General features: G+C 36.5%; 1 long non-coding RNA gene across 1 annotated transcript in view; it reads left to right on the top strand.

The window, feature by feature from the left end:
• The first annotated feature begins 458 nt into the window (after nucleotides 1–458).
• Nucleotides 459–12138, top strand: part of LOC117794746 (uncharacterized) — an 18346-nt gene continuing 6666 nt past the window's right edge. The window contains exon 1 of the long non-coding RNA XR_004618610.2: nucleotides 459–634. This is a non-coding gene — a long non-coding RNA (uncharacterized lncRNA). The remainder of the gene's footprint in view (nucleotides 635–12138) is intronic.

The raw sequence follows: 12138 nt of genomic DNA, 5'->3' as shown, positions 1-12138 counted from the left end.
TTCTTCACAAAGAATAAGTACTCACCATTGTTCTGGCACCCATTTGTGTGGCTATTTGGTAGTATAGTCCTCCTACTGGCTGTTTACTTGAAATATCTATTCTGATTGATTTGTGGTTACAAGGTTTTGCCTTATGGTTAATTAAATATTCTGAATATTACTCCCTAGCATTGGGACTATAACAGAGAAAGAAAGCACAGATTCCCCTAATAGGGTTCTATTCTTTCACAGACAGACCTGTATACACGCAACTACAATAGAGTATGGCAAAATCAAAATCATGGATTAAAAAAAGAAAACTAAAATAAAAACAGCAAGAAAATAACTAAGCAAAACAGTATGAAGTAGAGAGTCATGCACAAACCATGTCATCAAGACGGTCTTTCATTTACAAGAAAGTTTGAACTTGACCCTTACTGTGTTTTAAACAGGAAAATGAATCCTATAGTATGTAAGAAAGGTAAATGGCTGAAGCTTAGAGCATCTCCTGCTGCCCCCACCTGGTCAATTTCCACTAGTCAAGCCCTTCTTCAGAAATCCTCTGTGTACCAAGGCCAGTTCAAAGCAGTAGTTAATGGAGCTGGAGTGCTTGGATTCAAATCCTGCTTAACAACCAGTAGCTGTCTGACTAAAGGTAAGAAACTGAAACTTCTCTGTGCCTCAGTTTCCACATCTGTAAAATGGGGATAAGAACCTAACTTGTGGGTGGTTGGAAGGAATAAAAGGGTAATACATGTAAGTGATACAAATAAAGTACTTAGAACCTTGCCTAGCACATATTAACACTCTCTGGATGCTTTACATACAACCTTTCTCACCCTTATGACAACCCTGTAAGGAACAGATTATTGTCACTGCATTACACAATTCATAATCTTTCAAGATACCTTTCACAGTGTCAGACAACAAAACCAAGTCTTAGATTTAATTTTTTTTTGCAATTTTTTTCTCTATTACTCTATGTTCTGATTGTGTTTGATAATCAACAATTTTAACTCTCCTTTTTATTTTTTTTGTTGTCAGCAGGAACTTGAAACTTTCAGTGACTAAACTGTGGTTTTTGTTAACTTTCTGGACTAAGTTTTAACATGTCATTTCCCAAGAGATGAGGCCTTCTTTTTTTTTTTTTTTTTTTAGGTTGAAAAATTAAAAGATGTGAGCTTCTCCTACGTATTTCAAGCAAGGGACATAAGATGAGCTCTGTGCAGGATGCTGTAGAGTATTTCAGGCCACTAAAGTAGAAGGAAGTGCTGCTGAGACCCACCAGTATGTTGCCCTTCTCTGACCTGAAGTTTTATGCAACTTCTGCAGAAGGGAAGGAAAACCATGACCTGGTTGAGCTAAAACTTGCCAAACTCCAAATGACTTTGAAATAAATATTTCAGCAGAAAGAATTGGAGATTATTTGTCTGTGAAACTTGAAAAACATCTATGGGAAAGGGACTAGTGAAGTTTCCACATTTCCCTGTATTTTTCCTAGGTGGAAACAGAGCTGTGGACAGGTGTCAGATCCTTCCCCAAATGGGAGTCGGTGTGCACAAGTCACTGTGGTTGGACATGAAGAGGTTGCAGACACTTTATGGAGCATTTTAGGAAACAGAAAATGTAATTTCATGACCTTCATTTCCCCCATGACAAGCAGCACAGGCACAGTCACCAGTGCTTAGAGATTGCCTCCTTAGAGTATCCCGAACCAACCAGTGCCCCACATAAAATCATAGCACCTCAGAAATCCTTCCAAACTTCCTCCAGTGAAAAACCAGAGCGTCCATTCTGTTTTCTTTTCTGTGTTTTAGGTCCTCTGGCCTAAAACAGTTTTCACCTTTCTGATTAGTCTTTTTGATTTGAAGCTTCTCTTATCTCTGTATCTATTTTGCTTTTACTGGGGGGCCTTGTTTCTTGGACTCTATTTTCTTTCCTTCTTCCCTTTTCTTTTTTGAGGTGCACTGGGGGACAACTGGATTCAGAACCAAAAGTTAGCTACATTGCTCTTCCACTGTCCAGCCCAGGGTCATGGAGTTTGGGGTCCAATTCAGTGCACTTGACGCAGATTTAGGATACATGAGAAACCTCAGGCTCACTTTTGGGTGCCAGTCATTACTCTTTGACAACCTCTGAGGCCCCTGGAATCTAGTCATGGTTCCTGTTGTAGTGACTGCTCCCACTATCTCAGTTTCCGCTTCCTCTTTTCTCAAGTCCATCATAAGTCTTTCTCCTGTATTGATTGTTTGCCTAACTTGACCCCATGAATCAGGTACAGTCTGGTTCCTTGAAGAGGATCAGAGAGCAATAGTCCATGTTTTAGGAGATTCGGACCCATATTCTTTACATTTTTTAGCACACACTGGAGCTATAAAATAAAAAGGCAGTGTAGTGTGCGCAATCTAAATACTTAAGCTCTGGAGGCAGATGTTCTATTTCAAGATCTCACTCTTCCACTGAGACCTTGAACATATTACTTTTTAAAAGTCATTAGGGTTTTGTAAATTAAAATATTTACTGAAGTATAATATAAAGACATGTAATATTTGATGAAATTTCTGGGTGACTATTCCTAAACACCCAGATCAAGAAAGATACAGCACCACCCTAGCAGGTCCTCTCATGTCATTTTCTCCAGGCCCTACTCTGATAGGGAATCAAAGCTCAAAGCACCATGTTACCACAATGTCATTTTGATTCTTATTTATCTACTTGTTCTGGATTGGCCTACCATCTGCCTCTCCGAAAAACTTCATTTCTTTACAAGGATTGAAAGCTGCTTCTTCTCTTTCCCCCTCCTTCTCCTCTTTCTCCTTCTCCTCCTCCTCCTTTCCTGGCACTATTCCATGTTTCGAATCTGACTAGGAAAGGTAAAAAGAGGAAAAGAAGTGAATATGAACACCAGGGATCCCTCTCAGAGAAACACTGGAAACTGTCAAAATTAATTTGATTGGCAGAACAAAGATGATGAATGGAGTTGGGACAAAGGAGATTTTACTAGTATGAAGTGAGGGGAAAGGGTCAGATGATGTTTCCCAAACCAGAAACACTAAGTCCAAGTAGAAAAGTCATAAGAACCATAGTCATGAAGTGTTCTGATACAGGTCATGGGTAGAAAATCAGAGCATAGGAAACTTGGTGGGTCCCTCATATTGACTTATTATTTTAGCAATGGAGTTTATTCAGCATAGTACTCCTTTGGAGGGCTAGCTCCATACCTCCTTGAAGTTAATATCAATTTAGAGGTATAGATCAGTTTCGAATAGGCTGAATAGAGACACCATACCTGGTAGACTTTTTTTTTTTTTTCATAAATCCTTTCCTGGGTTAGGATGCTAGTTTGATTAAAATTTGAGAAGCAACACAAGCTAATAGAAGTGTACAAACTTGCAGCGAACAAGCATCTAATAAAATTTTTTTCCCTTAACTTTCTCTTCCATTAGTCTGAACTTCAGCATAGAAAAGTGAAGAGTGCTGGCATACCAAGAACCTAACATACTTGCATTTGAAACCTGCCTCTGTACTATCTCCTCCGTGATCTTGAGCAAATTTTGCAACTTCTGAGTCTTAATTTCCTCTTTTATAAAATGAGGTTCAGCGAGTTCAACATATTCACATTGTGAAGGATAATGAAATTATTCACCTTGAGTACCTTGCTCAGCACCTGGCAGAGGTGAAAATCAGCATAACAGGTCTTATTAATAATTAGTTAACAAATCAACTCAATATTTTAATGTGGTGGCATTGACACTAACGTTCCTTTATGTAGAACTAATCATCATCATCATCATCATTATCATCATCATCATCACAGCAAATATCTGACACAACATGTTAGACACTGTTCAGAACATTGCTATTTCAGCTTCACAATTGTTCTTTGAATTTGTGATTATTGTCATCTCAAATTCCAGATGAGAAAAGAGAGAACTCGCACAAGTCCTGTAGCAGTAAGGGGTGGAATGAGCTCTGAAATAAAAACGTTTGACTGCAGACCTCACAATCTTAACCACATCTCTGCACACCATGTTGCTCTTCCATTTGTTCTATTTACAGAACCAATTTTAGAGCTTGTCCAATACATCTGTAGCTGTTTATTTAATAAATCATATACATCTGGTTTTGCAACGTTCTTGGGTTCAAGGCTATGAGTCCAGCGGGTTTGCCAAACACATGTGTATTGGATATGTGAGGAGGGTACTTGGGGTTAAATGGTTCACATTTAATGTCATTTCTATTTTCCTAAAACTTCATGCTTTTGAATTTCCAAATAATAACTGACATTTTAAACTGCCTGCCTAATGCAGTCTTTCATGAGATAGCATAGTCATTGAGCAGGTTCAGTGTTCATAATTGTTTCAAATTCTTAATTCATTCTTAATTTCATGCTGATCAATTCAGAACCAATTAAAATTGTGGTTCATGATTGTTGCATCTCAATATTTAAAACAATGCTAATGGAGTTTTGGTATATGAGTGGGAAGCTGGAGAGAGAGAATGTCCTCCATATGTATTTGTTAGTACATATTCAAATGTTAGGCTCATTACAAATAAAATAATTCTTATCATGTTTGTTATACTAACAAAATTTACTAGATTATGCTTTCCACATGCTTATCATATGGTGTCTTTGCTCTCAATCTCCTTATGTTTGACATTAGCATTATTCAGTACAACTTTCCATATGAATTTTCATATCTCTGGATCATTCCATTGCATGTGGCACTGCCTACAAGTCCCTCTTTTATTTATTTTTAAAAATTTGTTATTTTTAGAAATACATGAAAATAGAGTGCACTTTGACATACTATACATACATGGAATATAACTTTCCATTCTTGTGGTTGTACATGATGTGGAGTTACATTGATTGTGCATTCATAGGAATATAAGAAAATTATGTCTCATTTATTCCACTCTCTTTCCTACTCCTATTCTCCCTTCCTTCCCTTCATTCCCCTTTCTCTAATCCAATGAACTTCTATTCTTCCCTCGTCCCCACCTTATTATGTGTTAGCATCCTCATATCAAAGAGAAAATTTGACTTTTGGTATTTGGGGACTGGCCAATTTCCTTAGCATGACAGTCTCCAGTTCCATCCATTTACTGGCAAATGCCATGATTTCATTCTTCTTTTTAGGCCTCTTAATACCGACCTCTGTTGTCTTCTATATGCTGCAACTTCTGATTGTTGGAGCACTGATGGGTTCCAGGCTCCCTGTGAGCTGTAGAAAATAAAGAGTAATAAACCTTGGATCTTTCCTTTGGAATTTGTACAATAAAATTGGGATGTATGTATAGTCAAGGAAAGTACAGAGAAATCAGAGAAGCAAGCACAAAGTGAAAACATGGATCAGAGAAGAGGAAGCCCAACTCTATGGAGGGAAAGTACAGTAAGGCTCCATAGAGGAGTTGGACTTTGAGCTGCTTACTAATGGATGCATAGAAAATTGCTATTTATACTAAGTAGATAAAAACATTCTAGGTAAATGAATGGGATAGCTTGAGCACATTCATAAAGGCATGTTTAGGGACAAAAAAAAAAAAAAACAGTTTCTTATTTCTTATGTGGGTAAAACAAGCTCCAAAATCTCAGACTAGAGAGGTACTTAAAACTTATGAAACTTTTTGTCTATGGAAAAATCATCAAATTATTTGTCAATTTACCCATGCATACTTGCATCCAGTCAAAATCATTTTTTTGAACATTTACTATGTGTCCATCTTTGTAACAGGGTCTGTAGATGATACCAAGCATGATAGTGATAGTGTTCAGTCTAAGCAGGGCAAGCGGGAAAAGTTAACCCTCTAAGGCTAGCATTTCCTGATATCAAAAATCAGACAAAGACACTGCAAGAAAACTACAGACCATTATCCTTCATGAATATTAATGTCAAATGTCCTCACCAAAATACAAGAAAACTCTATTCAGCAGAAGAATATATTAAGAAGGTTTTCTTGGGTCACAAATCAATAGTAACAACTAAATGAGTGAAACCTCAAAATAACACAGTTCCTTATTGTGCAACTGAATTTCTTTTAATGGAACAACCTTATTGTTGATCTTTATGTTTGAATTCTTTTTTAAAACATAGAAATATGCTATCAAAGTTTCTGAACCCTCATAAAGAGTCGTGTTTATTAGGTATTCGATTGCATGAGGAAATTGATGTGAAAATCTTCTAAGTTTTAATGCATTGTCATTTTGATTAATTGTAATGAATACCCAATGAGTTTATTATACTTGGGGAGTTTGTTGTGAAGATGTGAAAATCCCCTGATTTACTCACCAAAGTATTGTGGCAAACTAGCGAGAAATTGTCTTTATTTTTCTGATTCTATGTAGGTTTCCACTAGCAAATGTTCAGGGTTTGTGTAATGGACAGCTCAGTTGCCTTCTCCCTCCTAATACTATTTCAGGCATGATGCTCCTAACAAGACCTTTTGACATATCTGATAAGAGCCTATCAGATGACTTTTATTTGGTGACTCTGAACAGAGTAACAGATATGCAATACAGAGTAACAAACAATGTAAGACATGAGAGATTTCTCTCAGAAAACATGGCTGAAACTGATAACCTAACTAGAACAGAGACCCTGCACCTAACAGAAGAAAAAGTAGATCCAGATCTCCACCATGTGGTCTTACTTCCTTAACAAGACTCTGAAAGTGCAGAAATAAAATCAAGAATCAATAAAAGGGATGGAATCAAACGTAAAAGCTTCTTCACAACAAAGGAAATAATCAATGATGTGAAGAGAGAGCCTACAGAATGGGAGAAAACCTTTACCACATGCACCTCAAATAGAGCATTAATCTCTAGGATATATAAAGAACTCAAAAAACTTAATACCAAAAAAAAAAAAAACCCAAATAATCCAATCAATAAAGGGGCTAAGGAAATGAAGAGACACTTCACAGAAGAAGAAATACAATTGATCAACAAATATATGAAAAAATGTTCAATATCCCTAGCAATTAGAGAAATGCATACTGAAACTGCAGTGAGATTTCATTTCACTCCATTCAGAATGGCAATTATTGAGAATACAATAATTGTGTAAGTGTTGGCAAGGATGTGGGGGGAAAGGTACACTCATACATTGCTATGTGGGACTGCAAATTGGTGAAATTGCTCTGGAAAACTGTACAGAGATTCCTCAGAAAACTTGGAATGGAACCACTGTTTGACCCAGTTATCCCTCTCCTCGGTCTATACCCAAAGGTCTTAAAATCAGCATACTACAGTGACACAGTCATATCAATGTTTATAGCAGCTCAATTCACAATAGCTAAACTATGCAACCAACCTAGATGCCCTTCAATGAATGGATAAAGAAAATGTGATATATATATATATATATATATATATATATATATATATCCACAACGGAATATTACTCAGCCTTAAAGAAGAATGAAATTATGGCATTGTTTCAGGCAAATGGATGGAACTAGATAATATCATACTAAGCAAAATAAACCAATCCAAAAAACCAAAAGCCAAGTATTTTCTCTGATATGCGGATGCTAATTCACAGTAAAGGGCATATCTAGGGAAGAATAGATGTCCTTTGGATTAGACAGAGGAGAGTAAAGGGAGGGAAGGGGGTATAGGGGTAGAAAGATAGTAGAATGAATCAGACATTATTACCTTATGATTACACAACCAGTATAATTCTATATCATGTATAACCAGAAGAATGGGAAGTTATACTCCACTTGTGTATGATGCATCAAAATGCATTCTACTGTCATGTATAACTAATTAGAACAACTAAAAAAAAAAAAAAGACTGAGAGCCTGAAGTTAAATCGAAAACATATTAGCCAGGGTACAGTGGCACACATCTGTAATGCCAGCAACTCCAGAGGCTGAGGCAGTAGGATTCCAAGTTGTAGGCTAACCTCAGAAACTTAGCAAGATCCTGACTCAAAATTTTAAATATTAAATAAAAAGGGCTGGGAATGTTAGGTTCAATCCCCAGTTTAAAAAAAGAAAGAGAAAAAGACAAAGAGAGAAAGAGAAATAAAAAATATTAAATATGAATCTTTGGGGCCCAAACTTTGTAAAATGATATTGTTGAATCATCTGACTTGACTTTTTACCATCTTTATTAACACCTATAATTTAATGACTTAGGGTCAAATTTTCAATATAAACAGAAATTAAATGATCAACTGAAAATAAACCCACTGGATTATATTTTGCCCAGAAATATTTTAAATTCATAATTTCCCAGGTGATGGCAGTGTGGTCCTGACCAGGGGAAGTCAGGGCTGGGGTTTGGGGTAGGGTCTGGAGAGATCCCTGAAACTGGTGGAACTTGGAAGATGGACAAAGTAAAAGCTAAGTAGAGGGATCCATGGAGCCAAATGTACAGAATGCAGATCCCAGAAAGAGATGTTAACAGTGGTCCCTTCACCTTGTGAATATATTTCTCATTGCTCTAAGGCTTATTAAAAAAAAAAAAAGTTTTTCTTTTTCCTCTCTTCTCCCCTCTAAGATTAGGCAGACAGTGTTATCTTTTCTTCCCCTCATTAAAGGCCTTTGAACACACCCACTACAGGAGGGAGATGCTGTGAGGATCTGGGAAGTAAATATCTCCCAAATTAACACGTGAATCCTAATAAGCCCTTAGGGTGCTCTGGGGCCCCCTACCAGAGCACACCTGGAATGTAACCCTTGAAGAGTTCCTTTAAAAGCCCCTCTGTCCCTCCTGATGGGGAGAGTCACAGCCTTTGGGACAGGAGTCTCCTGTGATTCTTCCTTGCTAGCAGAGAAATAAACCTTCCTTTTTCTCAAAACCATGTCCTCTTTATTAAGTTGGCATTAATTGTCACTGGGGACAAGGTCCAAACTTCTGGTTGCAGGGACACTATCATGGGGATGTCTGAACTGTATACAGCAAGACAGTCAAGTTTGGAGCAAGACATGAAAGAAAGTCTAAATGAGTAGGCACTGGTGTCAGATCCACCAGCGGTTTTCAAGGACCTGCTACAGAGTCACATTAGTCAGAGGCCAAGTGCAAGGGGAAGAAGCAGATGAAGACAGAAGCTGAGATTCAATGGTGGGATTCCAGTTCTGGAGACTCAAGGGTCAACAGGACCAAGGCTGAGTCCACAAAAATGAACTATGTAAGGCTGTATGTGAGAGCTGTTGAATATATTCCCACTATCTCCCCAGTGCCCAGTAACTAGTTATTGAGATGGGGCAGGCAGTCCTGTGTGCAGCAGTCATTTGAGGAATTAGGGACAATTCTGGAGAGGTCAAATGTCAACTGATGACCTTGAATACCACATCTGAGGACCCTTTTTAGAGAGTGTGCCTTTCTTTAAAAGTATAAACCCTTAAAAAAAATCTATAAATCTTGTGAAAATTTGCAGCTTCAAGAGAACAATATAAAACAAAGCTTTTCTCTTTCTTTTGGTTACAAGTGAAGTCAATGCAGAGTGAAGCTGTGAATCCACAAAGTTTGTCTTCTGAGTTTCTCAATTATGCAGCATTTTCTCCCATCTGGTACAATTATTTTAGTGTTTCATTTACCCTTAAAACAGGATGCAAGTAAAAGTCCCACTATTTATTCTTTTAATTGAGTAACTATGGTCTAAAGTTTATTCTTAATGTGTTATCTCAGATATCAGTTGCATTTTAAATAGAATTTTTTTTTGCCAATTATTGAAGACATGAATTTTACTCTTAAGAAGAGGAAGTGGGAAAGTGAGTCAGGAAAAGATAGCCCAGAAGAGGCCAGGAAGATTAAAAATGTTAAATATGTCCTCTTGGAAAACGAGGGCATGGAGAAGGTAATAAGCTATTTTTACAACTGTGATGAAATTTGAGTTTTTTTTTTTAAATTCAAGTATTAAAAAACTTTAGAAACATATGCTAATGATCAAATTATCATACATCTATACTTAGGAAGTATGAAAATCAAAAAAATTATCTAATGCAGAGGGCATTGTTACTCTAAGTGGTAAGTTCTTTTTATAAGTAAAGGGTCAGTTCCCGCAACATTAGACAATTGTAGTTTTTAAATGAGTAATCTAATTTCACTGGTAGTGGCAGAGATTTAGCTCTTTGAAAAGTAGAGTCATTTTTAACCTTCTTTTGTTTATTGTTTTGCATCTGACAATGGGATTTAATTTTTAGATATTTAGGCCTTTTCCTTATGCAATGACACACCAAAAGCAGTCATTTCCGAAGGCATTTGGAATCCCAAGTCTTAATTCTTTTCGAGGAACAATAGAAATAAACAACCCATGTAGGTCTTTCCCCAGCTCCTTCTTTAATACAGCCTTTTCACTTTCCAAGGTTCAGGATCTCCCAGTGGATTCTGGTTGTCTTTATCATTCTAAGCAGTGGCCAGGGAAGTTCTTAGTGTTCCATAGTAATTGCATTACTTTACAAAGATCAAAAATTTTAATTTGTCATTTTAACACACACACACACACACACACACACACTCACTGCTTCTAACTGGGTAACCTGAAGCTTTGAAGTTCTTACACTGAAAAGTAATATCAAAGGAAGCATTACTTTACTCTTTAGAATATTTGAAAATGAACTACCACCAGAGACTTCCAAACATCCCTCTGACTCCACATCTCCACAACGATATTTTACTAACATCAAGTTGGCATCTCTAGGAGGATAACGTGCTCCAAGCTGTCTCTAGGGTACCAATGTAGGATAGTGGTTTATTATTTCTGTCTGTGGAGACAATGTATATGATTTTATATTGTTAGAAATCTGTATCATTTGGAAAAATAAATTTCAGATATCCTTTTTTCCTGTTGCTGTCTTGTTATTTTTATTCTGAAGTGTATTAGAAATTGAGTTTACATTAGAATTTTTATAAAATACATGAAACTTTGCATCTCCAAACTGACTTCAAGTTTACTTTTAAGTTGAATCTAGAAATGTGTACATTTTCAAAATAGGCTTAATGTTGCCCATGAAAATTTAACTGCTAAGTTCACTTTTAATCTGCCAATATTTGCTTTATATTTATCTTCAAAGGCTATTATTTTAATGATAAATTACATTAAAACAACTCTTAATTTATTCTTTTTTTTAGCATGAAGAATTTCCTTTTTAGCATATTTTTGTTGATTTATAATTGATCCTATCCCAAAGACATTTTTATTGAATGGAATTGCAAGAACTCATAGATCTATTTTCTGAGTGTGATATGCAGATCTGTTCTAATTTGACTTGCTTTCTTGTTCTCAAAAAAATTATTTTTTGGCCTAACTTTTCTTGGAGTAGTGCTTTTTATCATTATGCTTAGGTTGTCATATTGAAAGAATACTATAAATGCCATATTTAAACTGACAAAGTTGGCAAGCCCAGAAAGAAACAATAGTGCTAAGAGCAAACAGATGTCTGCAACTGGGTGAGAGCTCTCTCTCCAGAGGCAAATAAAATAGATAATAATCGTAAGCCGCCAGAATCTGTCATGACAGGCCAAAACCATCAGGTGATGGAGAAATAAATTTATAGAAGTTAGAGGATTTTGAATGTGTAAGAACTCTTTGGTATTAACTCTAGTGCCTTCCTAATCACTGTTTGAATTGTTTCTGGCACTCTCCATGAAAGTTCTTCCAGCTGATCAACTGTTAGCAATTGGGTAAATGTTCTGAATCGTTCATCTCTGGTAAATGTCTTGTGTTCATCTACTTTGTCATGTGCATTCTGTTTGTGATTTACTGAGAATTTCTGTAAGAACTTTATAGCTTTTAAGAGGCAGCGTGTCATTTCTCAAAGCACTATATTTCAGGAGCACTAGCACAAGCTTCCCCAGTTATGTGCTTTTGGCCTGTCACCAAACTAGACTGTGACTATACATATTTTCTCACCAGCAAAAGTGTATACCTCATTTCTGCATGAAGCCTCCTTCGCTGAACTTTTCAAAATCTGCAGTCATTCCCTCATACAGAATATAGAGAGAGGGAGATGAGTTTAGCACTGCTGAAGGCAATGAGAATTCTACCTGTGGTCCCTACTCCTTAGTATCATGTATCCTCAAGTAGGAAAAGCAAACATGAAACTTTATAAACTTTATAAAGGGGAGCACTCCTGAGGAATACACATTAATAAATTATGAAAAGACAGAATTCTATGCAAGTTTTACATCTGAGAGTTGCTTAA

The sequence above is a fragment of the Marmota flaviventris genome, chromosome 1 (assembly GCF_047511675.1).
Source record: "Marmota flaviventris isolate mMarFla1 chromosome 1, mMarFla1.hap1, whole genome shotgun sequence".
Taxonomy (NCBI): domain Eukaryota; kingdom Metazoa; phylum Chordata; class Mammalia; order Rodentia; family Sciuridae; genus Marmota; species Marmota flaviventris.
Note: the sequence above shows the minus strand (reverse complement) of the source record. Positions and strands in the feature narration are given on the sequence as shown.